A 27197-nucleotide genomic window follows, 5' to 3' on the forward strand; every position below is an offset into this window, starting at 1 on the left:
GCTAAACCTGTTTCTTCCACCATTATTGTTATTGAAACCTTGTTGAGGTCTCTCTTGATTCTTCCATGAGAAATTTGGGTGATTTCTCCATGAAGAATTATAGGTGTTTCCATAGGGTTCTCCTAGGTAATTCACCTCTTCCATTGAAGGGTTCCCAGGATCATAAGCTTCTTCTTCAGATGAAGCATCCTTAGTACTGCTTGGTGCATTTTGCATTCCAGACAGACTTTGAGAAATCAAATTGACTTGTTGAGTCAATATTTTATTCTGAGCCAATATGGCATTCAGAGCATCAATCTCAAGAACTCCTTTCTTCTGACTTGTCCCATTGTTCACAGGATTCCTTTCAGAAGTGTACATGAATTGGTTATTTGCAACCATTTCAATGAGTTCTTGAGCCTCTGTAGGCGTCTTCTTCAGATGAAGAGATCCTCCAGCAGAGCTATCCAAAGACATCTTGGATAGTTCAGAGAGACCATCATAGAAAATACCTATGATGCTCCATTCAGAAAGCATGTCAGAAGGACATTTTCTGATCAATTGTTTGTATCTTTCCCAAGCTTCATAGAGGGATTCTCCATCCTTCTGTCTGAAGGTTTGGACTTCCACTCTAAGCTTACTCAATTTTGAGGTGGAAAGAACTTTGCCAAGAAGGCATTGACTAGCTTTTCCCAAGAGTCCAGGCTTTCTTTAGGTTGAGAGTCCAACCATATTCTAGCTCTGTCTCTACAGCAAAAGGGAATAGCATCAGTCTGTAGACCTCAGGGTCAACCCATTAGTCTTGACTGTGTCACAGATTTGCAAGAATTCAGCTAAAAACTGATGAGGATCTTCCAATGGAAGTCCATGGAACTTGCAATTCTGTTGCATTAGAGAAACTAATTGAGGCTTAAGCTCAAAGTTGTTTGCTCCAATGGCAGGGATAGAGATGCTTCTCCCATAGAAGTCGGGAGTAGGTGCAGTAAAGTCACCCAGCACCTTCCTTGCATTGTTGGCATTGTTGTTGTTTTCGGCTGCCATAGGTTCTTCTTCTTTGAAGAATTCGGTCAGGTCCTCAACAGAGAGTTGTGCCTTAGCTTCTCTTAGCTTTCGCTTCAAGGTCCTTCCAGGTTCAGGGTCAGCTTCAACAAGAATGCCTTTGTCTTTGTTCCTGCTCATATGAAAGAGAAGAAAACAAGAAAATATGGAATCCTCTATGTCACAGTATAGAGATTCCTTGAGGTGTCAGAGGAAAAGAAAAGTAGAAGACAGAAGTAGAAAATTCGAACTTATCAAAGAAGATGGAGTTCGAATTTTGCATTAAGGAATAGAGTTAGTTCATAAATAGAAGGATGTGAGAAGAAGGGAAGTAATTTTCGAAAATTAAGTAAAAGATTTTGAAAACATTTTGAAAAACACTAATTGATTTTCGAAAACAAAAGTGGGAAAGAAGTAAAGTGATTTTTGAAAAAGATTTTGAAATTAGAAATTAAAAAGATTTGATTGAAAACTATTTTGAAAAAGATGTGGTTGAGAAGATATGATTGGTTTTTAAAAGATGTGATTAAAAAGATATGATTGAAAAGTTATACTTTTAAAAAGATATGATTTGAAAACAATTTTAAAAAGATTTGATTTTAAAAATTAATGACTTGCCTAACAAGAAAAGATATGATTCAAACATTAAACCTTTCTCAACAGAAAAGGCAACATACTTAAAATGTTCAATCAAATCATTAATTGTTAGTAAGTATCTTTGAGAAAGGAAAGAAATTGATTTTGAAAACATTTGATTGAAAAGATTTGATTTGAAAAAGATTTGATTTTGAAAAACTTTGAAAACTTGAAAAAAATTGATTTTGAAAACAAAATCCTCCCTCTTGTGCCATCCTGGCGTTAAACGCCCAGAATGGTGCACATTCTGGCGTTTAACGCCCAAAACTCTACCCTTTTGGGCGTTAAACGCCCAGCCAGGTACCCTGGCTGGCGTTAAACGCCCAGCCAGGTACCCTGGCTGGCGTTTAAACGCCAGTCTGTCTTCTTCACTGGGCATTTTTGAATGCCCAGCTTTTTCTGTATAATTCCTCTGCAGTATGTTCTGAATCTTTAATTCTCTGTATTATTGACTTGAAAAGACACAAATTAAAAATATTTTTGGATTTTTAACAATGAGGAATAATCAAAATGCAACTAAAATCAAATAACAATGCATGCAAGACACCAAACTTAGCAGTTTGTATACTATTGACACTAACAAAATGAGAATGCACATAAGAAATAACAAAACACTCAAGTCAATAGAATTCAAAGATCAAAACAAGGAAATCATCAAGAACAACTTGAAGATAAATGAAGACACATGCATAAATTTGAAAAATGCAAGAAGAACAGAAACATGCAATTGACACCAAGCTTAAAATGAGACACTAGACTAAAACAAGAAATATTTTTTTGTTTTTATGATTTTGTAATTTTTTTTGGATTTTTCGAAAATTAAGTGGAAGAAGAAAATAAAGATATCAAAATTCTTAATGAGAATTCCAGGAATCATGCAATGTTAGTCTAAAGCTTTAGTCTAAAGGAATTAGACATAGCTAGCTAAGCTTCAGCAGGACATTGCATTCAAGAGCTAAATTGATGATGATCAATCAGCTTTGGTGATGATAAGAACATCACCTTGAAACACTAGAATTCATTCTTAAGAACTCTGAAGAAAAATAATACCTAATCTAAGCAACAAGATGAACCGTCAGTTGTCCATACACAAACAATCCCCGGCAACGGCGCCAAAAACCTGGTGCGCGAAATTGTGATTTACTACACAACTTTGCACAACTAACCAGCAAGTGCACTGGGTCGTCCAAGTAATACCTTACGCGAGTAAGGGTCGATCCCACGGAGATTGTTGGTATGAAGCAAGCTTTGGTCACCTTGTAAATCTTAGTCAGGCAGACTCAAATGGGTATAGATGATGAATAAAACATAAAGATAAAGATAGAGATACTTATGTATATCATTGGTGAGAGCTTCAGATAAGCGTATGAAGATGCCTTCCCTTCCGTCTCTCTGCTTTCCTACAGTCTTCATCCAATCCTTCTTACTCCTTTCCATGGCAAGCTTATGCAAGGGTTTCACCGTTGTCAGTGGCTACCTCCCATCCTCTCAGTGAAAATGTTCCTATGCTCTGTCACAGCATATGGCTAATCAGCTGTCGGTTCTCGGTCAGGCCGGAATAGAATCCAGCGATTCTTTTGCGTCTGTCACTAACGCCCCGCCTGCTAGGAGTTTGAAGCACGTCACAGTCATTCAATCATTGAATCCTACTCAGAATACCACAGACAAGGTTTAGACCTTCCGGATTCTCTTGAATGCCGCCATCAGTTCTCGCCTATACCACGAAGACTCTGATCTCACGGAATGGCTGGCTCGTTTGTCAGGCGAGCACTCGGTTGTCAGGCGATCAACCATGCATCGTGTATCAGGAATCCAAGAGATAAACACTAGAGCCTTGTTTGCTTGTAGAACAAGAGTGGTTGTCAGTCACTTTGTTCATGAGTGAGAATGATGATGAGTGTCACGGATCATCACATTCATCAAGTTGAAGAACAAGTGATATCTTGGACAAAGAACAAGCGGAATTGAATAGAAGAACAATAGTAATTGCATTAATACTCGAGGTACAGCAGAGCTCCACACCTTAATCTATGGTGTGTAGAAACTCCACCGTTAAAAATACATAAGAACAAGGTCTAGGCATGGCCATGAGGCCAGCCCCCAAATGATCTAAGAACTAGATGTCCAAAGATGATCTAGAGATCTAAAGTGATCAAAAGATGAAAATACAATAGTAAAAGGTCCTACTTATAGAAAACTAGTAGCCTAAGGTGTACAAAGATGAGTAAATGACATAAAAATCCACTTCCGGGCCCACTTGGTGTGTGCTTGGGCTGAGCAATGAAGCATTTTCGTGTAGAGACTCTTCTTGGAGTTAAACGCCAGCTTTTATGCCAGTTTGGGCGTTTAACTCCCATTTTGGTGCCAGTTCCGGCGTTTAACGCTGGAATTCCTGAGGGTGACTTTGAACGCCGGTTTGGGCCATCAAATCTTGGACAAAGTATGGACTATCATATATTGCTGGAAAGCCCAGGATGTCTACTTTCCAACGCCGTTGAGAGCGCGTCAATTGGGCTTCTGTAGCTCCAGAAAATTCACTTCGAGTGCAGGGAGGTCAGAATCCAACAGCATCTGCAGTCCTTTTCAGTCTCTGAATCAGATTTTTGCTCAGATCCCTCAATTTCAGCCAGAAAATACCTGAAATCATAGAAAAACACACAAACTCATAGTAAAGTCCAGAAAAGTGAATTTTAGCTAAAAACTAATAAAAATATACTAAAAACTAACTAGATCATACTAAAAACATACTAAAAACAATGCCAAAAAGCGTACAAATTATCCGCTGATCAATGGTCACTGGCATCACACATCAATTCGAATGGTAATGTCCAGTCTGGTGCAGAGATGATTGGTGTTGTGACCAATTTAGCTTTCAGAGTCTCAAATGCCTGCAGACACTCTTTATCAAAGATAAATGGCGTGTCAGCAGCTAGCAGGTTGCTCAGAGGTTTGGCGATTTTTGAAAAATCCTTTATAAACCTCCTATAGAATCCTGCATGCCCCAGAAAGCTTCTGATTGCCTTAACATTGGCAGGTGGTGGTAATTTTTCAATTACCTCTGCCTTAGCTTGATCCACCTCTATTCCCTTGTTCGAGATTTTGTGCCCAAGGACAATTCCTTCAGTCACCATAAAGTGACATTTTTCCCAGTTTAAAACCAGGTTAGTCTCTTGGCATCTCTTTAGAACAAGTGCTAGATGGTCAAGACAGGAGCTGAATGAGTCTCCAAATACTGAAAAGTCATCCATGAAGACTTCCAGAAATTTTTCCACCATATCAGAGAAAATTGAGAGCATGCACCTCTGAAAGGTTGCAGGTGCATTACACAGGCCAAATGGCATCCTTCTGTATGCAAATACTCCAGATGGACATGTGAATGCTGTTTTCTCTTGATCTTTTGGATCTACTGCAATTTGATTATAACCTGAATATCCATCCAGGAAGCAGTAGTATTCATGACCTGCCAGTCTTTCCAGCATCTGGTCTATGAATGGTAAAGGAAAATGATCCTTTCTGGTAGCTGTATTGAGCCTTCTGTAATCAATACACATACGCCACCCAGTAACTGTTCTTGTGGGAACCAGTTCATTTTTTTTATTATGAACCACTGTCATGCCACCTTTCTTAGGGACGACTTGGACAGGGCTCACCCAGGGGCTATCAGAAATAGGATAAATAATCCCAGCCTCTAGTAGCTTAGTGACCTCTTTCTGCACTACTTCCTTCATGGTTGGGTTCAGCCGCCTTTGTGGTTGGACCACAGGCTTGGCGTCACCCTCCAATAGGATCTTGTGCATGCATCTGGCTGGGCTAATGCCCTTAAGATCACTGATGAACCACCCAAGAGCTGTCTTGTGTGTCCTTAGCACTTGAATTAGTGCTTCCTCTTCCTGTGGCTCTAAGGTAGAGCTTATAATTACAGGAAAGGTATCACCTTCTCCCAAAAATACATATTTTAGGGATGGGGGTAATGGTTTGAGCTCGGGTTTTGGGGGTTTCTCCTCTTCCTGAGGGATTTTCAAAGGTTCTACTATTCTCTCTGATTCCTCCAAGTCAGGCTGAACATCTTTAAAGATGTCCTCTAGCTCTGATTCGAGACTCTCAGCCATATTGACCTCTCTTACCAGAGAGTCAATAATATCAACACTCATGCAGTCATTAGGGGTGTCTGGATGTTGCATGGCTTTGACAACATTCAACTTGAACTCCTCCTCATTGACTCTCAAGGTTACTTCCCCTTTTTGGACGTCAATGAGGGTTCGGCCAGTTGCTAGGAAAGGTCTTCCTAGAATGAGAGTTGCACTCTTGTGCTCCTCCATTTCCAGCACCATAAAGTCAGTAGGAAAGGCAAATGGCCCAACCTTGACAATCATGTCCTCAATCACACCTGATGGGTATTTAATGGAGCCATCAGCAAGTTGAAGACATATCCTGGTTGGTTTGATTTCTTCAGTTAAACCAAGCTTTCTGATAGTAGATGCAGGTATTAGGTTGATACTTGCCCCAAGATCACATAAAGCTTGCTTGGTGCAAGTGCCCTCTAATGTGCATGGTATCATAAAGCTCCCAGGATCTTTAAGCTTCTCAGGTAAGCTTTTCAGAATGACTGCACTGCATTCTTCAGTGAGGTAAACTTTTTCAGTTTCCCTCCAATCCTTCTTATGACTTAAGATCTCTTTCATGAACTTAGCATAAGATGGTATTTGCTCAAGTGCTTCTGCAAACGGAATCTTTATTTCAAGAGTCCTGAGATAGTCTGCAAAGTGGGCAAATTGCTTATCCTGTTCCGCTTGGCGGAGTTTTTGAGGATAAGGCATTTTGGCTTTGTATTCCTCAACCTTAGTTGCTGTAGGTTTATTACCTACAGAAGTGGGTTGGGAAGCCTTTTTAGAAGGGTTGTCATCAGCACTTGTATGTGACTGATCCCCCACTGGCATTTGAATGCCAGGGGTGGAAGCTGGAGTGGCGTTAGACGCCACCTCCTTGTTTGTTACTGGCGTTTGAACGCCAGAACCATGCTCCCTTTGGGCGTTCAATGCCGGATTCATGCTTGTTTCGGGCGTTGAACGCCAGGAATGAGCATGGTCTGGGCGTTCAGCGCCAGCTTTATTCCTCTCTGGGCTCTGACTGTCCTCAGAGGGATTTTGAGTAACTAATTGTTCATTTCTTGGTTTCCTGCTACTTTGAAGTGAGGTATTTAATGTTTTCCCACTTCTTAATTGAACTGCTTGGCATTCTTCTGCTATTTGTTTTGACAGTTGCTTTTCTGTCTGCTTTAATTGCACTTCCATATTCTTGTTAGCCATTCTTGTTTCCTGTAATATTTCCTTGAATTCGGCTAGCTGCTGAGTTAGAAAGTCTAATTGCTGATTGAATTCATTAGCCTGATCCACCGGACTGAGTTCAGCAGTTACTGTTTTAGCTTCTTCTTTCATGGAAGATTCACTGCTTAGGTACAAATGTTGATTTCTGGCGATTGTATCAATAAGCTCTTGAGCTTCTTCAATTGTTTTTCTCATATGTATAGATCCACCAGCTGAGTGGTCTAGAGAAATCTGAGCTTTTTCTGTAAGCCCATAGTAGAAGATGTCTAATTGCACCCACTCTGAAAATATTTCAGAGGGGCATTTTCTTAGCATCTCTCTGTATCTCTCCCAGGCATCATAAAGGGATTCATTATCTCCTTGTTTGAAGCCTTGGATGCTTAGCCTTAGCTGTGTCATCCGTTTTGGAGGGAAATAGTGATTCAGGAATTTTTCTGACAACTGTTTCCATGTTTTTATGCTGTTCTTAGGCTGGTTATTTAACCATCTCTTAGCTTGATCTTTTATAGCAAATGGAAACAGTAATAATCTGTAGACATCCTGATCTACTTCCTTATCATGTACTGTGTCAGCAATTTGTAAAAATTGTGCCAAAAACTCTGTAGGTTCTTCCTGTGGAAGACCGGAATACTGGCAGTTTTGCTGCACCATGATAATGATCTGAGGATTCAACTCAAAGCTACTAACTCCAATGGAGGGTATACAGATACTACTCCCATATGAAGCAGTAGTGGGGTTAGCATATGACCCCAGAGTCCTCCTGGACTGTTCATTTCCGCTTATGTCCATGTTGGAGTAAAGGGGTAATGTGGATTTAAATTTTTAGTTTATAAATAAAAAATTCGAAATAAAATAAAAACCAAAATAAAAATAAGATAAAATAATAAAATTAAAATAAAAAAAAAGTAATAAGAATTTGAAAATATTTTATGAAGATTTTTGAAAAAGTGAGGAGAGAGAAAGTGGTTAGGCTATTTTTGAAAAAGAAAAAAAAATTTTTTTTTAAAAAAAAAAACTTAAAAAGATAAGAATTGAAAAATTTTAAAATTGAAATCTAAATTTTTATAAAAAAAATTCGAAAAAATAGTTCAAAATTAGTTAGAAAAGATATTTTTTTGAATTTTGAATTTTATGATGAAAGAGAAAAACACATAAAAGACACAAGACTTAAAATTTTTAGATCTAATGCTCCTTATTTTCGAAAATTTTGGAGGGAAAACACCAAGGAACACCAAACTTAAAAATTTTAAGATCAAGACACAAGAAAAACTCAAGAACACCTTGAAGATTCACAAGAACACCAAGAACAAAAGGAAGAACACCAAACTTAAAATTTTTAGAAAACTTTAATAAAATTTTCGAAAATTATGAAAAGATTAACAAGAAAACACCAAACTTAAAGTTTGGCACAAGATTAAATCAAGAAAAATTATTTTTGAAAAAGGATTTTAAAAAGAAGGTGCCCAATTGCTAAGAACATAAACCCACGCTATAATCAACTGAGCTAAAAATGTAACATATTTTAAAGATGTATTATTTTTATGGATAAAAGTATAATTTTTGAAAGTTAATGTTTTGAAAAAGCACAAGAAAAACAAGAAAAGACACAAAACAAAAAAAAAAAACTCAAGATCAAACAAGAAAAATAAACAAGAACAACTTGAAGATCAATGAAGAACAAAGAACACAAGTTCAAAAATTTTAAAGAAAAATATAAAATATGCAATTGACACCAAACTTAGAACAAGACACTAAACTCACGAAAAAAATTAAAATTTGATAAAGAAAAATAATATTTTTGAAAAAATTTTTTTAAAAAAGGGATAATAAAAGATGCAATTCTAGTAAAAAAAAAGGATAAATTCTTCCTAATCTAAGCAACAAAATAAACCTTTAGTTGTTCAAACTCGAATAATCCCCGGCAACGGCGCCAAAAACTTGGTGCACGAATTTGCAATCCGTACAACTAACCAGCAAGTGCATTGGGTCGTCTAAGTAATACCTTACGTGAGTAAGGGTCGATCCCATGGAGATTATTGGTTTGAAGCAAGCTATGTTTATTTTATTAATCTTAATCAGGATACCAATAGAGTTCTTTAGCCTCTTATAAAGTAAAAAGGGCATAAAATAAATAGTTGTTACTTGTTGTGCAGTAATGGGGAATATGTTGGAGTTTTGGAGATGCTTTGTCCTTTGAACTTCAACTCTTCCTTGAAATCCTTCAACACACGCAAGGCTCCTTCCATGGCAAGCTCTATGTAGGGTGTCACCGTTGTCAATGGCTACTTCCCATCCTCTCAATGAAAACGTTCCTATGCTCTGTCACAGCACGGCTAATCATCTGTTGGTTCTCAATCAGGTTGGAATAGAATCCATTGATTCTTTTGTGTTTGTCACTAACGCCCAGCCTTCAGGAGTTTGAAGCTCGTCACAGTCATTCAATCCCAGAATCCTACTCAGAATACCACAGACAAGGTTTAGACTTTCCGGATTCTCATGAATGCCGCCATCAATCCGGCTTATACCACGAAGATTCTGAGTAATGAATCTAAGAGATACTCATTCAATCTGATGTAGAACGGAGGTGGTTGTCAGGCACATGTTCATGGATTGAGGAAGGTGATGAGTGTCACGGGTCATCACCTTCTCCATAATTAAGCGCGAATGAACATCTTAGATAAGAACAAGCGTGTTTGAATGGAAAATAAAGGAATTGTATTAATTCATCGAGACGCTGCAGAGCTCCTCACCCCCAACAATGGAGTTTGGAGACTCATGCTGTCAAAAAGTATGTAATTCAGATCTGAAAATGTCATGAGATACAGAATAATTCTCTAAAAGTTGTTTAAATAGTAAACTAGTAACCTAGGTTTACAGAATATGAGTAAACTAAGATAATTGGTGCAGAAATCCACTTCTGGGGCCCACTTGGTGTGTGCTAGGGCTGAGACTAAAGCTATCCACGAGTAGAGGCTTTTCTTGGAGTTAAACTCCAAGTTATGACGTGTTTTGGACGTTCAACTCCGGATCATGACGTGTTTCTGGCGTTTAACTCCAGACAGCAGCATGTACTTGGCGTTCAACGCCAAGTTACGTCGTCTATCTTCGTGCAAAGTATGAACTATTATATATTTCTGGAAAGCCCTGGATGTCTACTTTCCAACGCCGTTGAGAGCGCGCCAATTGGACTCCTATAGCTCCAGAAAATCCATTTCGAGTGCAGGGAGGTCAGGATCCAACAGCATCAGCAGTCCTTTTTCAGCCTAAGTCAGATTTTTGCTCAGCTTCCTCAATTTCAGCCAGAAAATACCTGAAATCATAGAAAAATACACACACTCATAGTAAAGTCCAGAAATATGATTTTTGCCTAAAAACTAATAATATTTAACTAAAAACTAATTAAAACATGCTAAAATCTACATGAAATTACCCCCAAAAAGCGTATAAAATATCCGCTCATCAATGACTGTGACGTGCTTCAAACTCCTGAGGGCGGGGCGTTAGTGACAGACGCAAAAGAATCACTGGATTCTATTCCGGCCTGATTGAGAACCGACAGATGGATAGCCGTGCCGTGACAGGGTGCGTTGAACATTTCCACTGAGAGGATGGGAGGTAGCCACTGACAACGGTGAAACCCTTGCATAAGCTTGCCATGGAAAGGAGTAAGAAGGATTGGAAGAAGACAGTAGGAAAGCAGAGAGACGGAAGGGACAAAGCATCTTCATACGCTTATCTGAAGCTCTCACCAATGAAATACATAAGTATCTCTATCTTTATCTTTATGTTTTATTCATATATCACCCATACCCATTTGAGTCTGCCTGACTAAGATTTACAAGGTGACCATAGCTTGCTTCATACCAACAATCTCCGTGGGATCGACCCTTACTCGCGTAAGGTTTATTACTTGGACGACCCAGTGCACTTGCTGGTTAGTTGTGCGGAGTTGTGATAGAGAGTTGAGATTGCAATGAGCGTACCATGTTGATGGCGCCATTGATGATCACAATTTCGTGCACCAGCGGCGGTGGTGACAGCGGCGTGGTGGTGGTGATTGCAAAGGAGCCGTGGTGTTGGAGGGAGGAGGAAGAAGGAAGAAGAAGAAAGAAGGGGTAAGGAGGAAGGGGGGTAGGTGGCAGCGGGGTCTGGATGGTTGGCGGCGTCTGGCGGTGGCGGTGGTGGTGGCTGGGTGGTGGTGGTGTGTTGGAGAGAAGAGAGGGAAGAGAAGGGTTCGGGGGGGCGCGACTGATAGGGTTCGCGTGACTGGGGGGTTATAATTTTAAATCCACGCGATCTCGTGGGGCACGCGATCGCATGGAATGGCTAAAAGAGTGAATGACGCGATCGCTTGGGGAATGTGATCGCGTCGCTGGAATTTGTGCTAAACGCACGAATCCAGCGTCGTTTCCGCGCAACTCTCTGTCTCCTTCTAGGGTGTTGTGCAATCCATGCGACTCGATCGCGTTGCTCACGCTGTCGCGTGGGATTGGGTGTGTGCAGGTGACGCGATCGTGTCAGGGACGCGATCGCGTGGGTCATTTGTGCAAAACGCACAATGGCCGCACGATTCCAGCCTAACTTTCTGGACGTTGAATGTTTACGCCGATCCCCAGATCACGTGGCCGCATGGATGACGCGGTCGCGTGGGTAGTGTTTTTCGCAATTTGACGCGATCGCATGAGCGATGCGGTCACGTCGCGCACCTCTTTTTTTATGCAGATAATCAATTATGCAGTATGCAGAATGCAATGATTAATATGAATGAGATGCAAGACTCCAGGTTCAATTTAATAAAATAAAATAAAACTTGAAAACGAATAAAACAAAATAAAAAAATGAAAAAGGGACGATCATACCTTGGTGGGTTGTCTCCCACCTAGCACTTTTAGTTAAAGTCCTTAAGTTGGACATTGGAGGAGCTTCCTGTTATGGTGGCTTATGTTTAAATTCATCCAAAAATCTCCACCAATGCTTGGAATGCCAATAGCCTCCAGGGTCCCAAACTAGGCATGTAAAGCTTCTGAGCAGCTTTAAACAAATTTTCAGGCTCCCGGGATGACGAATGTCAGAATAGAATCTATGATCCCAAGCTTTGCTTTTAAATCCGCCTCCGTTTTGATCTACATGTTTCCATCCGGGCGGTTTAAAAAGTAGATTCTCACCACGGTGACCAAAAATTCTCCGTGATCCATTCAATTGAGCATGATACCAATCCGTGCACTTCGAGTGCAGGGAGGTCAGGATCCAACAGCATCAGCAGTCCTTTTTCAGCCTAAGTCAGATTTTTGCTCAGCTTCCTCAATTTCAGCCAGAAAATACCTGAAATCATAGAAAAATACACACACTCATAGTAAAGTCCAGAAATATGATTTTTGCCTAAAAACTAATAATATTTAACTAAAAACTAATTAAAACATGCTAAAATCTACATGAAATTACCCCCAAAAAGCGTATAAAATATCCGCTCATCAATGACTGTGACGTGCTTCAAACTCCTGAGGGCGGGGCGTTAGTGACAGACGCAAAAGAATCACTGGATTCTATTCCGGCCTGATTGAGAACCGACAGATGGATAGCCGTGCCGTGACAGGGTGCGTTGAACATTTCCACTGAGAGGATGGGAGGTAGCCACTGACAACGGTGAAACCCTTGCATAAGCTTGCCATGGAAAGGAGTAAGAAGGATTGGAAGAAGACAGTAGGAAAGCAGAGAGACGGAAGGGACAAAGCATCTTCATACGCTTATCTGAAGCTCTCACCAATGAAATACATAAGTATCTCTATCTTTATCTTTATGTTTTATTCATATATCACCCATACCCATTTGAGTCTGCCTGACTAAGATTTACAAGGTGACCATAGCTTGCTTCATACCAACAATCTCCGTGGGATCGACCCTTACTCGCGTAAGGTTTATTACTTGGACGACCCAGTGCACTTGCTGGTTAGTTGTGCGGAGTTGTGATAGAGAGTTGAGATTGCAATGAGCGTACCATGTTGATGGCGCCATTGATGATCACAATTTCGTGCACCAGCGGCGGTGGTGACAGCGGCGTGGTGGTGGTGATTGCAAAGGAGCCGTGGTGTTGGAGGGAGGAGGAAGAAGGAAGAAGAAGAAAGAAGGGGTAAGGAGGAAGGGGGGTAGGTGGCAGCGGGGTCTGGATGGTTGGCGGCGTCTGGCGGTGGCGGTGGTGGTGGCTGGGTGGTGGTGGTGTGTTGGAGAGAAGAGAGGGAAGAGAAGGGTTCGAGGGGCGCGACTGATAGGGTTCGCGTGACTGGGGGGTTATAATTTTAAATCCACGCGATCGCGTGGGGCACGCGATCGCGTGGCTGGAGCGGAATGGGAGGTGATGTGATTGCATAGGGCACGCGATCGCATGGAATGGCTAAAAGAGTGAATGACGCGATCGCTTGGGGAATGTGATCGCGTCGCTGGAATTTGTGCTAAACGCACGAATCCAGCGTCGTTTCCGCGCAACTCTCTGTCTCCTTCTAGGGTGTTGTGCAATCCATGCGACTCGATCGCGTTGCTCATGCTGTCGCGTGGGATTGGGTGTGTGCAGGTGACGCGATCGTGTCAGGGACGCGATCGCGTGGGTCATTTGTGCAAAACGCACAATGGCCGCACGATTCCAGCCTAACTTTCTGGACGTTGAATGTTTACGCCGATCCCCAGATCACGTGGCCGCATGGATGACGCGGTCGCGTGGGTAGTGTTTTTCGCAATTTGACGCGATCGCATGAGCGATGCGGTCGCGTCGTGCACCTCTTTTTTTATGCAGATAATCAATTATGCAGTATGCAGAATGCAATGATTAATATGAATGAGATGCAAGACTCCAGGTTCAATTTAATAAAATAAAATAAAACTTGAAAACGAATAAAACCAAATAAAAAAATGAAAAAGGGACGATCATACCTTGGTGGGTTGTCTCCCACCTAGCACTTTTAGTTAAAGTCCTTAAGTTGGACATTGGAGGAGCTTCCTGTTATGGTGGCTTATGTTTAAATTCATCCAAAAATCTCCACCAATGCTTGGAATGCCAATAGCCTCCAGGGTCCCAAACTAGGCATGTAAAGCTTCTGAGCAGCTTTAAACAAATTTTCAGGCTCCCGGGATAACGAATGTCAGAATAGAATCCATGATCCCAAGCTTTGCTTTTAAATCCGCCTCCGTTTTGATCTACATGTTTCCATCCGGGCGGTTTAAAAAGTAGATTCTCACCACGGTGACCAAAAATTCTCCGTGATCCATTCAATTGAGCATGATACCAATCCGTGCACTTCGAGTTGAAGCGTGGAACCTTATTGAACCTTGTACACCAGCTCTGAATATGAGCCATTTCCCTCTTACTCTTAAAGCCACAGAGAGCTCTAAGCTGGCCATCTGTTTCAAGTAAATCATATTCAAGTGGAAAAAAAAAAGCTAAGGGTTAAGGATTGTACCCACTTGAAGCTTGTATTGGGTGGTAATGGCCTTGGGATAGGTGTTTCCAGTGGTTCTGTAGGTTCTACTCCCTTGTGCTCTTCTGTGAATCTCTCAACTTCCTCACAGAATTCTTCAAATGTAACATCGTCCTGATCAAAGTCTTCTATGTCTTTCTCATCACTTTAATCATAAATGGGCGGTTTAGAGAAATCTACCTCCGCGTCATCTTCGTATTCATCTGGGGAAGAGTCTTCGATCTCAGAGAATTCGCTTGCGGATGCAAGTCCATCACTAGGAGAACTTGATTTGTGACTATCATCATCAAGGAAACTTGCTTCTGAAATTATCCTGTCTAGTTCTTCATAAAAGATTAGCTTTGGAGGTTGTGCACCATCCTCCTTATCATCAATTGTAACATCCTTAACAGAATTCTCCATAACTCTGGATTCCCATGGGAGGAGGATCCAGAGGAGGAGCTGAACCCTTGCGGAAGTCCAAAGGTAGAATACATACCCTATACCCCCACTTCGGCACCCTGTCGAGTCTTAGTTCATTCCACACAACGGAAATCAGATCTTTACTGTGCGAAAAGGTGTTGGAGGAAAACCACTGGTACCTCGATTCGTGAATAACTGAAGGGTCCCGATCAAGGTTAGGATAGGACACAAGTATTAGTTTCTTCTTCTTTTGTTATAATTACCTCTAAGCATTTTATTTTGAACCGTACTCATGGATAAGTTATTATTTCATAATTATTATATCCAAATTCCATCGTTTTAGTGCTACTCGTTTTCCTCTTCACGCGCACTTCCTCCTTCCTTGCATAACGATTAAGTTCATTCTCTTTCTCTATCGAGTGTGGCACCTTATTTAAAGACCTTCAAAGATAGGATTTAATTTAGGGTGTTACACTTATCCCCTTTTAGTTTTTCTATGTTACTTGCCTACTTGGTGTGATGTAGCATGGAAGTGAAGAAGTCATTTTTTATTTATTTTGTCCTTATGTTCAATGTGGAAAGAGATTATTATAAATGTAAGAAATTCTTACTCTATAAAGGTTATACTTGTGTAACAAATACAATTTATTTCTTTATTATCTCAGCATAAGAAGGCATGCATTAGATATGAAGAATAAACAAAAATGAATATTATATATTTTATGATAGATATACTCTGTTCATTTTTATACAACAAATTTTAAAAATAAATTTACGTCTTAATATTTTTATATTCACCATTATAGAGCAACCTCTAAAATTTTTCTTCATAGAAAAAAATAAAATAAAATTTTACCGAGTATAATAATAATTTGATTGATATAATTTTATTAAATAAAGATCGATCCTGTTAACATGTGTTTTAAAGATACATTTTAAAAGTATTATTAAAAATATTTTATTGAAGTTAATAAAAAAATAACTTTTCATATATTTTTAATATAATAAATATATAAAAAAATTATTAAAATGTGCCTTTATAAGATAGGTAAATCCTTAGAATAAAAACAAAAGCATTTCTTATGTAGAAATGAAAACTATTGATGGAACAGCATGTCACTAATGACTAATTTTTATCATTTAAACTAATTTATTATCTCAGTTATATTTATGTTGGGTTTACTTTCATAATAAGGAGTGATTTTGGACTTTTGGTTCAACCTTAGCTTAGCCTTGAAAAGAATGGACATATTTTGGATAATATTGACCTACACAAAAGTGTTATGTAAAGCAAGGAATTCAAGGATCAATGTTCTATAAAGTCATTTTCTCATGGCAATGAAATTTATAAGTGATTATATCAGCATGAAGTTATCGCAAATGAGAATTTTTTCAGAGTACCAATTAAAAAAATATTTGTGGTCAAGAATTAAAGGTTGGTTTATAGTCTGACTCTCTTTATTATTAGCGAATTAAAAACCTTTATCATTTTTATATTCAATTCCAAAACGTCAAGCACTGTCTAGAATATATTTCTCTGCACCAAAATTATTACAAGATTAACATAAAATAGAAGCCAAAGTTAAATTAATGATGTCCTTATTTTTTATTTTTGCTCTACTTTTTCTCCGATATATAAGATCTATTGGTATAGATGAATTCTTATTCTTTTTAATTTACTTTTTTATTTTATATTTTTACAATAAATAAATTATTAATTTTAAAATTTCAATCAAAATATATTGAATTACTTTGTGTAAAATTTATTGTTATATTATTTCAAAAAAAAAATTCTATTAATACCTATATAAATATGTTTTTTTCTCAAAAGCTAAAAGAATACCAACCCAGAAAATTTCATTGCTATTCTTATAAGGAGGCTGCAAGAATTTAATTATTTATTAGCTAGAAACCAATATATAATACATTATTACACTATATTCTATGCTTAACATGAGCTCATATATATTATTAATATTTTTCCCCTAAAATACACACCCATGCAATGAATTAATACACTAATAACTTCGTACTAAATTGAAAGGTAGTTGTACTGACCCTTGTGAAATTTTAGACCAGCACTAATCTGCACATCGCGACGTGGTTTAGATATGATGATTTTTTTTAAAAAAATCTAATTCGATCCAATTTCAAGCGGTTTGGATTGAATTGGATTTGCGATTTTATAAATTAAAAAATTAAATATATATAACAAGTATCAACATCAAATTTTAAGTAACTAGTAATGACATAACAAGTCTCAATAATATCTTAAAAAACTAACAATAACATAACAACATAAATAAATTATAGGTTAGTTAAAATAAATAAATAAATAAATATATTTTTAACATGCAAATTTTTATTAAATAATAATAAAGATTTATATCCTCTAAATTTTGAATTTTACTTTAGAGAGTAAAGTGTGATCTCTTACCATTTATTTCATAAGTGGGATCAAGAAAAAATATGAGAGATAAATCATTCAAGGTGAGAGATCACACCTTACACTCTAAAGTAAAAATTCAAAAGTTAAAAGATCCAAATTCAAAATAATAATATTATAGCACATTGTGCGGTTTGGATTGGATTGGATCGGTTATGAAATAGATCCGAAATCCGATCCAATCCAATGATTTGCAAAAAATAGAATCCAACCAAATCTAAATTAATATAGTTTTAATCGATTTTCAATTTGGATTGGATTTGATGAGCGGTTTAATTTAGATCGGTTTAAATTTAAATATTCTTAGTTAAATTCAAATAAAATCTTTCGTATATAGTACCCTATCTACTGAATCAATAAATTAGAAGAAATTTTATTATTAAGCAAATAAAAAATATATTAAAAAAGATGAAATACTTTTTAAAATTATTTTTAAAAAATTCAAATATGCTTATTTAAACAATTTTAAATAAAAAAGAATCTTTTCGTCTTTTAAAATTAATTCTAAAAAGGTATTTTGTTTTTTAAAATTTATGATGAAGGGAATCTTTCAGTATTTATAAATTAAATTATATTTTTAAATTTATAATACAATTAAAAAAATAAATTTTAAAAAGAAATGTTCAAAAGATAATTTAATCTTTAATTATAAAGTTAGTCGCCAAAAAAAAATCTTTAATTACAAAGTTAAAATTATACCCTAACCCCCACCTATTTCAATTTTCAGTCTCAGTTTCCCCTTTCTCCTCTAGCCTGAGCTCGAGCAGTGAAGGAATCCTCCGGTCAACCCCGCCGCCGGCAGCACCGGCAAGGATCCCGTCGAGCAAAGCGCGCCACAATGTCTCCAACGCTTCTCAATCGCGCCGCCAGGTACTCCCCAGGGTCGTGTTGTTGGTTTCTTTTGCCTCTCCTCTCTTTCTCTCTCGACTGTCACCGTTCTAGCCAGATAGGTACAAAACCTTGTTATTTTTCCTTATTTGCTAGTTAATTTCTCTGAAGTTCAAAGTTGATAATTTGATATAGCATTTGCTTAAAATTATTCTAATTTTAAGTAATTAGTTAGAAAGTGTAGCTGACTAAACCAACGCTTCAAATTCCGCAACCGCGATTTTCCTACAGGAAAATCCTTCGCTTTACTGCACCCTTCAACTGGCGCGATGTCTTTGTCAAAAGAAGCAGACCCAACATTGGGTTACCTCATGCGCAAGGACACGGAGGTGAAGCTTCCACGGCCAACGCGGGTCAAGAACAAGACACCTGCTACGATTCAAATCATAGCGGAGCAGATTCTCCGGGAGGCTCGGGAGCGGCAAGAGGCTGAGATCCGCTCGCCAAAGCAGAAGATCGCCAGTGAAAAGAGTTTGAGGACTTAATTCGGCGTGTGAGACGGAACATTGGCGTGTGGATTAAGTATGCACAGTGGGAAGCGTCTCAGAAGGACTTCGAGAGAGCACGCTCCATTTGGGAGAGAGCACTGCAAGTTGACTTCAAGAACGACGCCCTTTGGCTCAAGTATGCAGAGGTGGAGATGAAGAACAAGTTCACAATGGCAGGTTTTCGAGCGGTGGATGAAGTGGATGCCTGATCAGCAGGGATGGCTCTCTTACATCAAGTTTGAGCTTAGGTACAATGAAATTGAGCGAGCCAGGGGGATATTCGAGCGTTTTGTGCAGTGCCACCCTAGGGTTGGGGCATGGATTCGGTATGCCAAGTTCGAGATGAAGAATGGGGAGGTGGCAAAGGCCAGGAATGTTTATGAGAGAGCGGTGGTGAAGCTTGCTGATGATGAGGAAGCTGAGCAGCTGTTTGTTGCTTTTGCTGAGTTTGAGGAGAGATGTAAGGAGACTGTGCGTGCAAGGTGTATATATATGTTTGCGCTTGATCATATCCCCAAGGGATGGGCAGAAGACTTGTACCGTAAGCTTGTGGCATTTGAGAAGCAGTATCGTGACAGGGAAAGGATTGAGGATGCTATTGTCGGCAAAAGGAGGTTTCAGTATGAGGATGAAGTGAGGAAAAATCCGTTGAATTATGATTCATGGTTTGACTATATACGATTGGAGGAGAGTGTGGGCAATAAGGAAAGGATCAGGGAAGTGTTTGAGAGAGCTATAGCCAATGTTCCTCCTGCAGAGGAGAAGCGATTCTGGCAGCGATACATCTATTTGTGGTTTGTTTGATTCGAATAACTTTATTCCTTAATACGTTTTTATTCGGGATTTTTACTTTTTTCATTTGCCCCCTAATATTTTCCATTCATCTGTGTTACTTAGGATTAATTATGCACTCTACGAAGAGCTTGATGCTGAAGATGTGGATCGAACAAGAGATGTATACAGGTTTGTGCCTTGTAGTACTGAAGTTCAGAAATTAATTTTGGAATTCTTCTAAATTTCAATATAATGTTCGCATCTGTTTGTGGCTCTTGCTTCAATTTTTAAGTTCTTATAATAAAATAAAATTGCTCATAAATTTCGTAATTTTGGAATTAGTGAATAGGTGGACTCAAGTCTAAAGAGAACGTGTTACTTCAATTAGCATATGTACTGCATTTAAAGTATCTTATGTGCTTCGAGACACTGTAGACTCAAAATAGATTCAATTTTGAACCCTATCAAATTGATTGGTTGGAGTCACCATGATAATTAGCTTTATGATATAGCATAACCTTGTCTAACATATAGTGATTTGATTTGGATAATGGTCATAGCACTGCAATTTCAATAATTATAAATGAATATCACAACATCTGTGGTATTGAAGCCAAACTCCAGTGTTGATCTTTTGTATTGTATATTGACACTGCTGCTCCTCTCTGTGGCTTTCTTTCTTATAGGGAGTGTCTCAACTTGATACCACACAGTAAGTTTTCATTTGCAAAGATATGGCTTCTAGCAGCCCAGTTTGAAATACGTCAGCTGAATCTCAAGGGTGCTCGACAGATATTAGGACATGCCATTGGAAAGGCTCCAAAAGACAAGGTAATATATATGTTGATGTAAATACAATGATGTCTTTTTATTGAAGCATGGTTATCTTACACAGCCCTGCTCTCTGGACAACAGATTTTCAAGAAGTATATAGAAATAGAACTGCAGCTCGGTAACATAGATAGATGCAGAAAACTATATGAAAAGTATCTGGAGTGGTTGCCTGAAAATTGGTATGCTTGGAGCAAGTATGCAGAATTGGAGAGATCTTTATCTGAGACTGATCGAGCTAGAGCAATATTCGAGCTTGCAATCGCTCAACCAGCATTGGATATGCCTGAGCTATTGTGGAAGGTACATTTATTGCCTTGTACCAATCAATGCCTAACGGTTCTTGTTCCATCATTCTTTCATCATTTCTTTTCTCTTATGTATTATTTATAACATCTTATGTAATGCATAATTTTTCTAATATGCTATGTGCATTTTTGTGCTAACCTTTCTATCAATTTGTGATTTCAAAACAGGCATATATTGACTTTGAGACTGCAGAAGGTGAATTTGAGAGAGCAAGAGCGCTTTATGAAAGGCTTCTTAATAGAACAAAGCACTTGAAGGTATGGATAAGCTATGCGGAATTTGAGGCAACGGCAATAGATCAGAACAGTTTAGACTTGACAGAAGAAGAGCAGGAGAGGGAATGCCTTCAGCGTGCTAGAAGTATGTGATCCCGATGCTTTTGTTGTTTGATTATTCTTTGATCTGAATTGGAATGATATCCTGATTCACTCTACTTTTGTTTCGTGCTTAAATTAAATCAGGGGTATTTGAGGAAGCTCTTAACTACTTCAGATCGTTAGCTCCAGAACTGAAGGAGGAAAGGGCAATGCTATTGGAGAAATGGCTCAACATGGAGGCTGCTTCTGGGGAGCTTGGTGATGTTAGCTTAGTCCAGTCTAAGCTGCCGAAGAAGCTCAAAAAGAGAAGACAAGTTACTACTGAAGACAAGTTACTACTGAAGAACCTCTCGACCTGCATCTGAAAACAATAACACAGTATCGGGTGAGAACCAGAGGTTCTCAGCATGATAAAGGTGCCACGCATATAATATATAAGGTCCTGGGAATGCCAGAGGCAATCCTAAAACTCCAACATACAGTTATAAAACTTAAACTCTATGCAGAAGCCATAAAAGAGGTAGGTAATCTAAAGGGTTCTAAACTTGCCTACTCTGGTCCTAACCTTAACACCAAACAAATCCCACCTTTCCTCTGTTCCTCCAACACCATAGATTCAGCAGAGACAAGCAATCAAACAATAACACGCACAAGTAGGAAACAGATAGTACAAGTAACAAATACAACAAGTAGCATGGTATATACTCAATTAGGCAAACCCAGGTAATGCATAGCAAACAAACAAACAAATGCACATGATGTATGCCTGTCCTATGGTTGATGAGGCTCATCTGTCGGTTATCCAGTCAACCCGACAAGTCTGAAAACCTTAGACTGTCCCCTGTCGCGTATCCCCATGAGTCTATGCATAGATTTCACATTTATTCATTATTTATGGGCGTACGTTGTTAAAAAAAAACACAGTTCGCCCAGGAAGCTGCATAATGCCCAGAAATTTGCTTTACCCACCTGCATAAACATAATCCACACCTAACCTTCCGACGCTCATAACTTTTGCTACAAAATTCTGTTTTTCACAAAATTTATACCGTCCAAAAGCTTGTAAAATCATCTCCAACAAAAATCTGAAGCTTCAGTTATGAGTCGCCGAAGTTCGACCGAAAACCAAGTTTTTCAAAAAGACTTCAAACCTCATTTTCTTTTCAAAATCCATTCCCACTCAATCCAACATACCATAACCATCAATATAACTTGCCCTTAACCATAGCACAAAAATTCTTGCAACCTCAGCTCAATAACATCACATTTCAACCCAACTTTACAAGTTTTAGTCACAAACTAGCATATTACTCTACATACACATATTGTCACCATCATGAAACTCTTCAACCATCATCACAACATTATTCATTATGTCAATACCAACAAATCCAAATAAACACCACTCAATCTCAATCATATCATTACAATGCCATAATCATAAATCTTATATATATATATATATATATATATATATGATCAACCCACATTGTCAATTGCTCAACACAAACCCAACACCTATTTATCCATCAATATCACAAAAGCTAATCATTTAACACATTCAACCATTTCAACTTATCCTATAGTTCTCTAGCCTAAGTTTTCACAGAGCCTTACATATTAATTGCACAAAACCTAAACCATAGCTTGGCCGATCACCACGTTTGGTCCAAGGCAGCCATACTAGTCACACAGACAGCCCCTTGATAAACCAATATTTATGGTTTATCTTGTGCTCAATTGAGTGGATTTTATCAACTCTTTACCCACTTATTCATAATATTTGCATGGTTTTATATTTCCTTCCTAATTTTGTGCTATGATTGAAAACATGCTTCTTTGATCTTATATTTGCTTATTATTAATCCTCTCTTATTTCCATTAGATGCCTTGATATGTGTGTTAAGTGATTTCAGAGATTACAGGGCAGGAATGGCTTAGAGGATGGAAAGGAAGCATGCAAAAGTGGAAGGAATACAAGAAGTTGGAGAAATTGCTAAGTTGTCCAGCCTGACCTCTTCGCACTCAAACGGCTATAACTTTAGCTACAGAGGTCCAAACGATGCGGTTCCAGTTGCGTTGGAAAGCTAACGTCCGGGGTTTCGATTTGATATATAATATTCCATAGTTGCTCTGATGCTAGGCAACGCGGTCGCGTGCTCCATGCGGACACGTCGCAGTGACAAAAAACCAACGTGGCAGATTTCTTCTCCAGCAATTTCTGGGCTGTTTTTGACCCAGTTTGCGGCCCAGAAAACACAGATTAGAGGCTATAAAGTGGGGGAATGCATCCATTCATCATAATCTTTCATAATTCACAATTTTAGGAGTAGATGTAGTTTTTAGAGAGAGAGGTTCTCTCCTCTCTCCTAGGATTAGGATTAGGATTTCTCTTAGTTTTAGGAGTGACTCTCGATCCCAGGTTCAATTTTCTTTTTATTTATTTTCTCAATTTAATTTATGAACATCTATGCCATATTTAATTTCTTTTGTTAATGCAATTCGAGGTATTTTCAGATTTAAGATTGCTTTGCTTTATTTATATTGATGCTTTTAATTTAATTTAGATATTTTTCTCCCTTTTGGCTTTGGTCAAGTGATTGGTAGTACTTGAGTTATCAAACTCAACAAGTGATTGAAATTGGCAGATTCTGCTTGAGCTAGGATTGCTCTAACACTAGTCTCTCCACAGGAGTTGACTAGGACTTGAGAATCAAGCTAATCAGTCCACTTAACCTTCCTTGTTTAATAAAGGCTGACCAAGTGGGATTAAAACCCAATTCTCTTCACACCTGATAAGGATAACTAGGATAGGAATTTCAATTCTTATACCTTGCCAAGAGATTTTATTATTATTATTTTATTTTACTTGTCATATAACATATTCCCTCCTTACTTCCAAAACCCCTAATTTACAAGACTCATAACCAATAATAAGAACATATCTCCCTGCAATTCCTTGAGAAGACGACCCGAGGTTTGAATACTCGGTTATCAATTTCAAAGGAGTTTGTTACTTGTGACAACCAAAATGTTTGTACGAAAGAAATTTCTGTTGGTTTAGAGACTATATCTACAATGCGACTGTTTTTATAAAATTCTTTACTGGCAAAAATCCTAACGTCACCCCTCAAGCTTGAGAAATCAACCAAAACCAAAGCCTTTGAACCAATCTTCCACCAAGCCTCCAAATGTCCACAATTCAAATCCAATGCATATATATATACATACATACTTAATTCACACCTAATACATATGTATACTTCAAATTCAGATTTCATATAATAAATTCGAGATTTGGCTAAGGTTTAGGTGATCCTTACCGCACCGACGCACACAATAACTTAAACCTGATAAGCTTCGCAAGCTAAATCGAACCTAAAACACCAAATTAGGCAAAATCTCATCACAAGGGCTCAATTTCACAAATAGAAAGGAGGTAGAGAATCTGAAATGAGATTGAGGCTTACATGTGAAATTGATCCGATAGAAACGTAGAGCTCGACGCGCTGGATGCGTGGCCGCGAACGGTGCGGCGATCGAAGCTCAAACAGAGAAGTTACGGTGTTTGGAAATGGAAATAAGGGTTTTGTACCCTTCTCTTCTTCTCCCTGCGTCTAGCACTGCTTCTGTTGTGTTCTTAGAGAAGAAAATGAGCTTTAGCTCATTTATATGCTAGGCCGGTTGGGCCCACGAGCCCGGTTTGGGTCTGGTTCAACCGGTTCGGTCCAATCTTGGGCCGATTTCTTTGAAATTGGTGTCAAATTCTCGTTTTCATGAGCTCTATCCTAATTTAGTAAAAAATTCACATTTTTAATTTCCTTTATTAAAATTTAATTTATTAACTAATTATTCGCTAATTTTACAGGGTTTACATCTAGTATCAGCAGCAATAGTAGTAGTCTTAATAATAGTGGTCCTTGCCTTCACTCTTGAATAGTCTTTTTAGAGGGTTAGCTCTTTTATTTATTTAATAATATAGAATGGGTCTTAGTCTAGGGTGGCTCTTGTGAGCCGGGACTTGTAAGCATAATTGATAGAGTATGTACATAATATAGTAAGCAATTACGTATGAACTTGTGTTTTGTAATGAATTAAGCCTCCGGGCGTTTCATGTATTATGAGTATGCTATGCTATGCTTTTCCATTTCTTGTATTAACTGCTTGATTTACACTTATTTCAATATGCGCGACTAGATACAGGATTCTCGACTAGCACTATAGGCTCATATGTATACACTTAATATATGATCTAAAGTATCTAAAGTCATCTAAATATATAGTAGCGCCTGGCTGTGGTGCACGAAATTGTGATCAATACTTTTCAAAACATAAACAATCCCTAGTAATGGCTCCAAAGACTTGGTGCTCACTACCATGGCATAAACACAACTTCGCACAACTAACCAGCAAGTGCACTGGGTCGTCCAAGTAATAAACCTTACGCGAGTAAGGGTCGATCCCACGGAGATTGGTGGTATGAAGCAAGCTATGGTCACCTTGTAAATCTCAGTCACGCAGATTCAAATGTATAATGGTGATGAACGAAAATACATAAAAGATAAAGATAGAGATACTTATGTATATCATTGGTGAGAGCTTCAGATAAGCGTATGAAGATGTCTTCCCTTCCGTCTCTCTGCTTTCCTACTGTCTTCATCCAATCCTTCTTACTCCTTTCCATGGCAAGCTCGTGTAGGGTTTCACCGTTGTCAGTGGCTACCTCCCATCCTCGCAGTGAAAGCTAATGCACGCACTCTGTCACAGTACTGCCAATCACCGGTTTGGTTCCCTCCCCTACCGGAATAGAATCCCTCTTTTGCGTCTGTTACTAACGCCCAGTAGGTTACAGGTTTGAAGCACGTCACAGTCATTCAATCATTGAATCCTACTCAGAATACCACAGACAAGGTTTAGACCTTCCGGATTCTCTTGAATGCCGCCATCAGGTCCTGCCTATACCACGAAGATTCCGATTAAAGAATCCAAGAGATATTCACTAAGCCTCAGATGCTTGTAGAACAAGAATGGTTGTCAGTCACCTTGTTCATGGGTGAGAATGATGATGAGTGTCACGGATCATCACATTCATCAAGTTGAAGAACAGGTGATATCTTGGTAAAAGAACAAGCGGAATTGAATGGAAGAACAATAGTAATTGCATTAATACTCGAGGTACAGCAGAGCTCCACACCTTAATCTATGGTGTGTAGAAACTCCACCGTTGAAAATACATAAGAACAAGGTCTAGGCATGGCCGAATGGCCAGCCTCCCAAAGTGAGTTCAATCATCAAAACATGATCAAAAGACTCTCTATCGATCCGAAGATCTACAATACAATAGTAAAAGGTCCTACTTATAGAAAACTAGTAGCCTAAGGTGTACAAAGATGAGTAAATGACATAAAAATCCACTTCCGGGCCCACTTGGTGTGTGCTTGGGCTGAGCAATGAAGCATTTTCGTGTAGAGACTTCTCTTGGAGTTAAACGCCAGCTTTTATGCCAGTTTGGGCGTTTAACTCCCAATTAGGTGCCAGTTCCGGCGTTTAACGCTGGAATTTCTGTAGGTGACTTTGAACGCCAGTTTGGGCCATCAAATCTTGGGCAAAGTATGGACTATCATATATTGCTGGAAAGCCCAGGATGTCTACTTTCCAACGCCATTGAGAGCGCGCCAATTGGGCTTCTGTAGTTCCAGAAAATCCACTTCGAGTGCAGGGAGGTCAGAATCGAACAGCATCTGCAGTCCTTTTCAGTCTCTGAATCAGATTTTTGCTCAGGTCCCTCAATTTCAGCCAGAAAATACCTGAAATCACAGAAAAACACACAAACTCATAGTAAAGTCCAGAAAAGTGAATTTTAACTAAAAACTAATAAAAATATACTAAGAACTAACTAAATCATACTAAAAATATACTAAAAACAATGCCAAAAAGCGTACAAATTATCGGCTCATCACAACACCAAACTTAAATTGTTGCTTGTCCCCAAGCAACTAAAGATCAAATAAGATAAAAAGAAGAGAATATGCAATGAACTCTAAAAACATCTATGAAGATCAGTATTAATTAGATGAGCGGGGCATTCAGCTTTTTGCCTCTGAATAGTTTTGGCATCCCACTTTATCCTTTGGGACTCAGAATGATTGGCTTCTTTAGGAACTCAGAATCCAGATAGTGTTATTGATTCTCCTAGTTAAGTATGATGATTCTTGAACACAGCTACTTTATTGAGTCTTGGCTGTGGCCCAAAGCACTCTGTCTTCCAGTATTACCACCGGATACATACATGCCACAGA

General features: G+C 38.6%; 1 non-coding gene and 1 pseudogene across 1 annotated transcript; both read left to right on the forward strand.

Moving 5' to 3' along the window:
• Positions 1 to 510: 510 nt before the first annotated feature.
• On the forward strand, positions 511 to 618 carry LOC130964903 (small nucleolar RNA R71). Its single transcript, XR_009080968.1, has one exon. It is a non-coding gene; the product is annotated as a small nucleolar RNA R71 (small nucleolar RNA).
• Positions 619 to 18172: 17554 nt separating this feature from the next.
• LOC130961677 (uncharacterized) lies at positions 18173 to 21040 on the forward strand (annotated as a pseudogene).
• Positions 21041 to 27197: the final 6157 nt, after the last annotated feature.

This window comes from Arachis stenosperma, chromosome 2 (genome assembly GCF_014773155.1).
Source record: "Arachis stenosperma cultivar V10309 chromosome 2, arast.V10309.gnm1.PFL2, whole genome shotgun sequence".
Classification (NCBI taxonomy): Eukaryota; Viridiplantae; Streptophyta; class Magnoliopsida; order Fabales; family Fabaceae; genus Arachis; species Arachis stenosperma.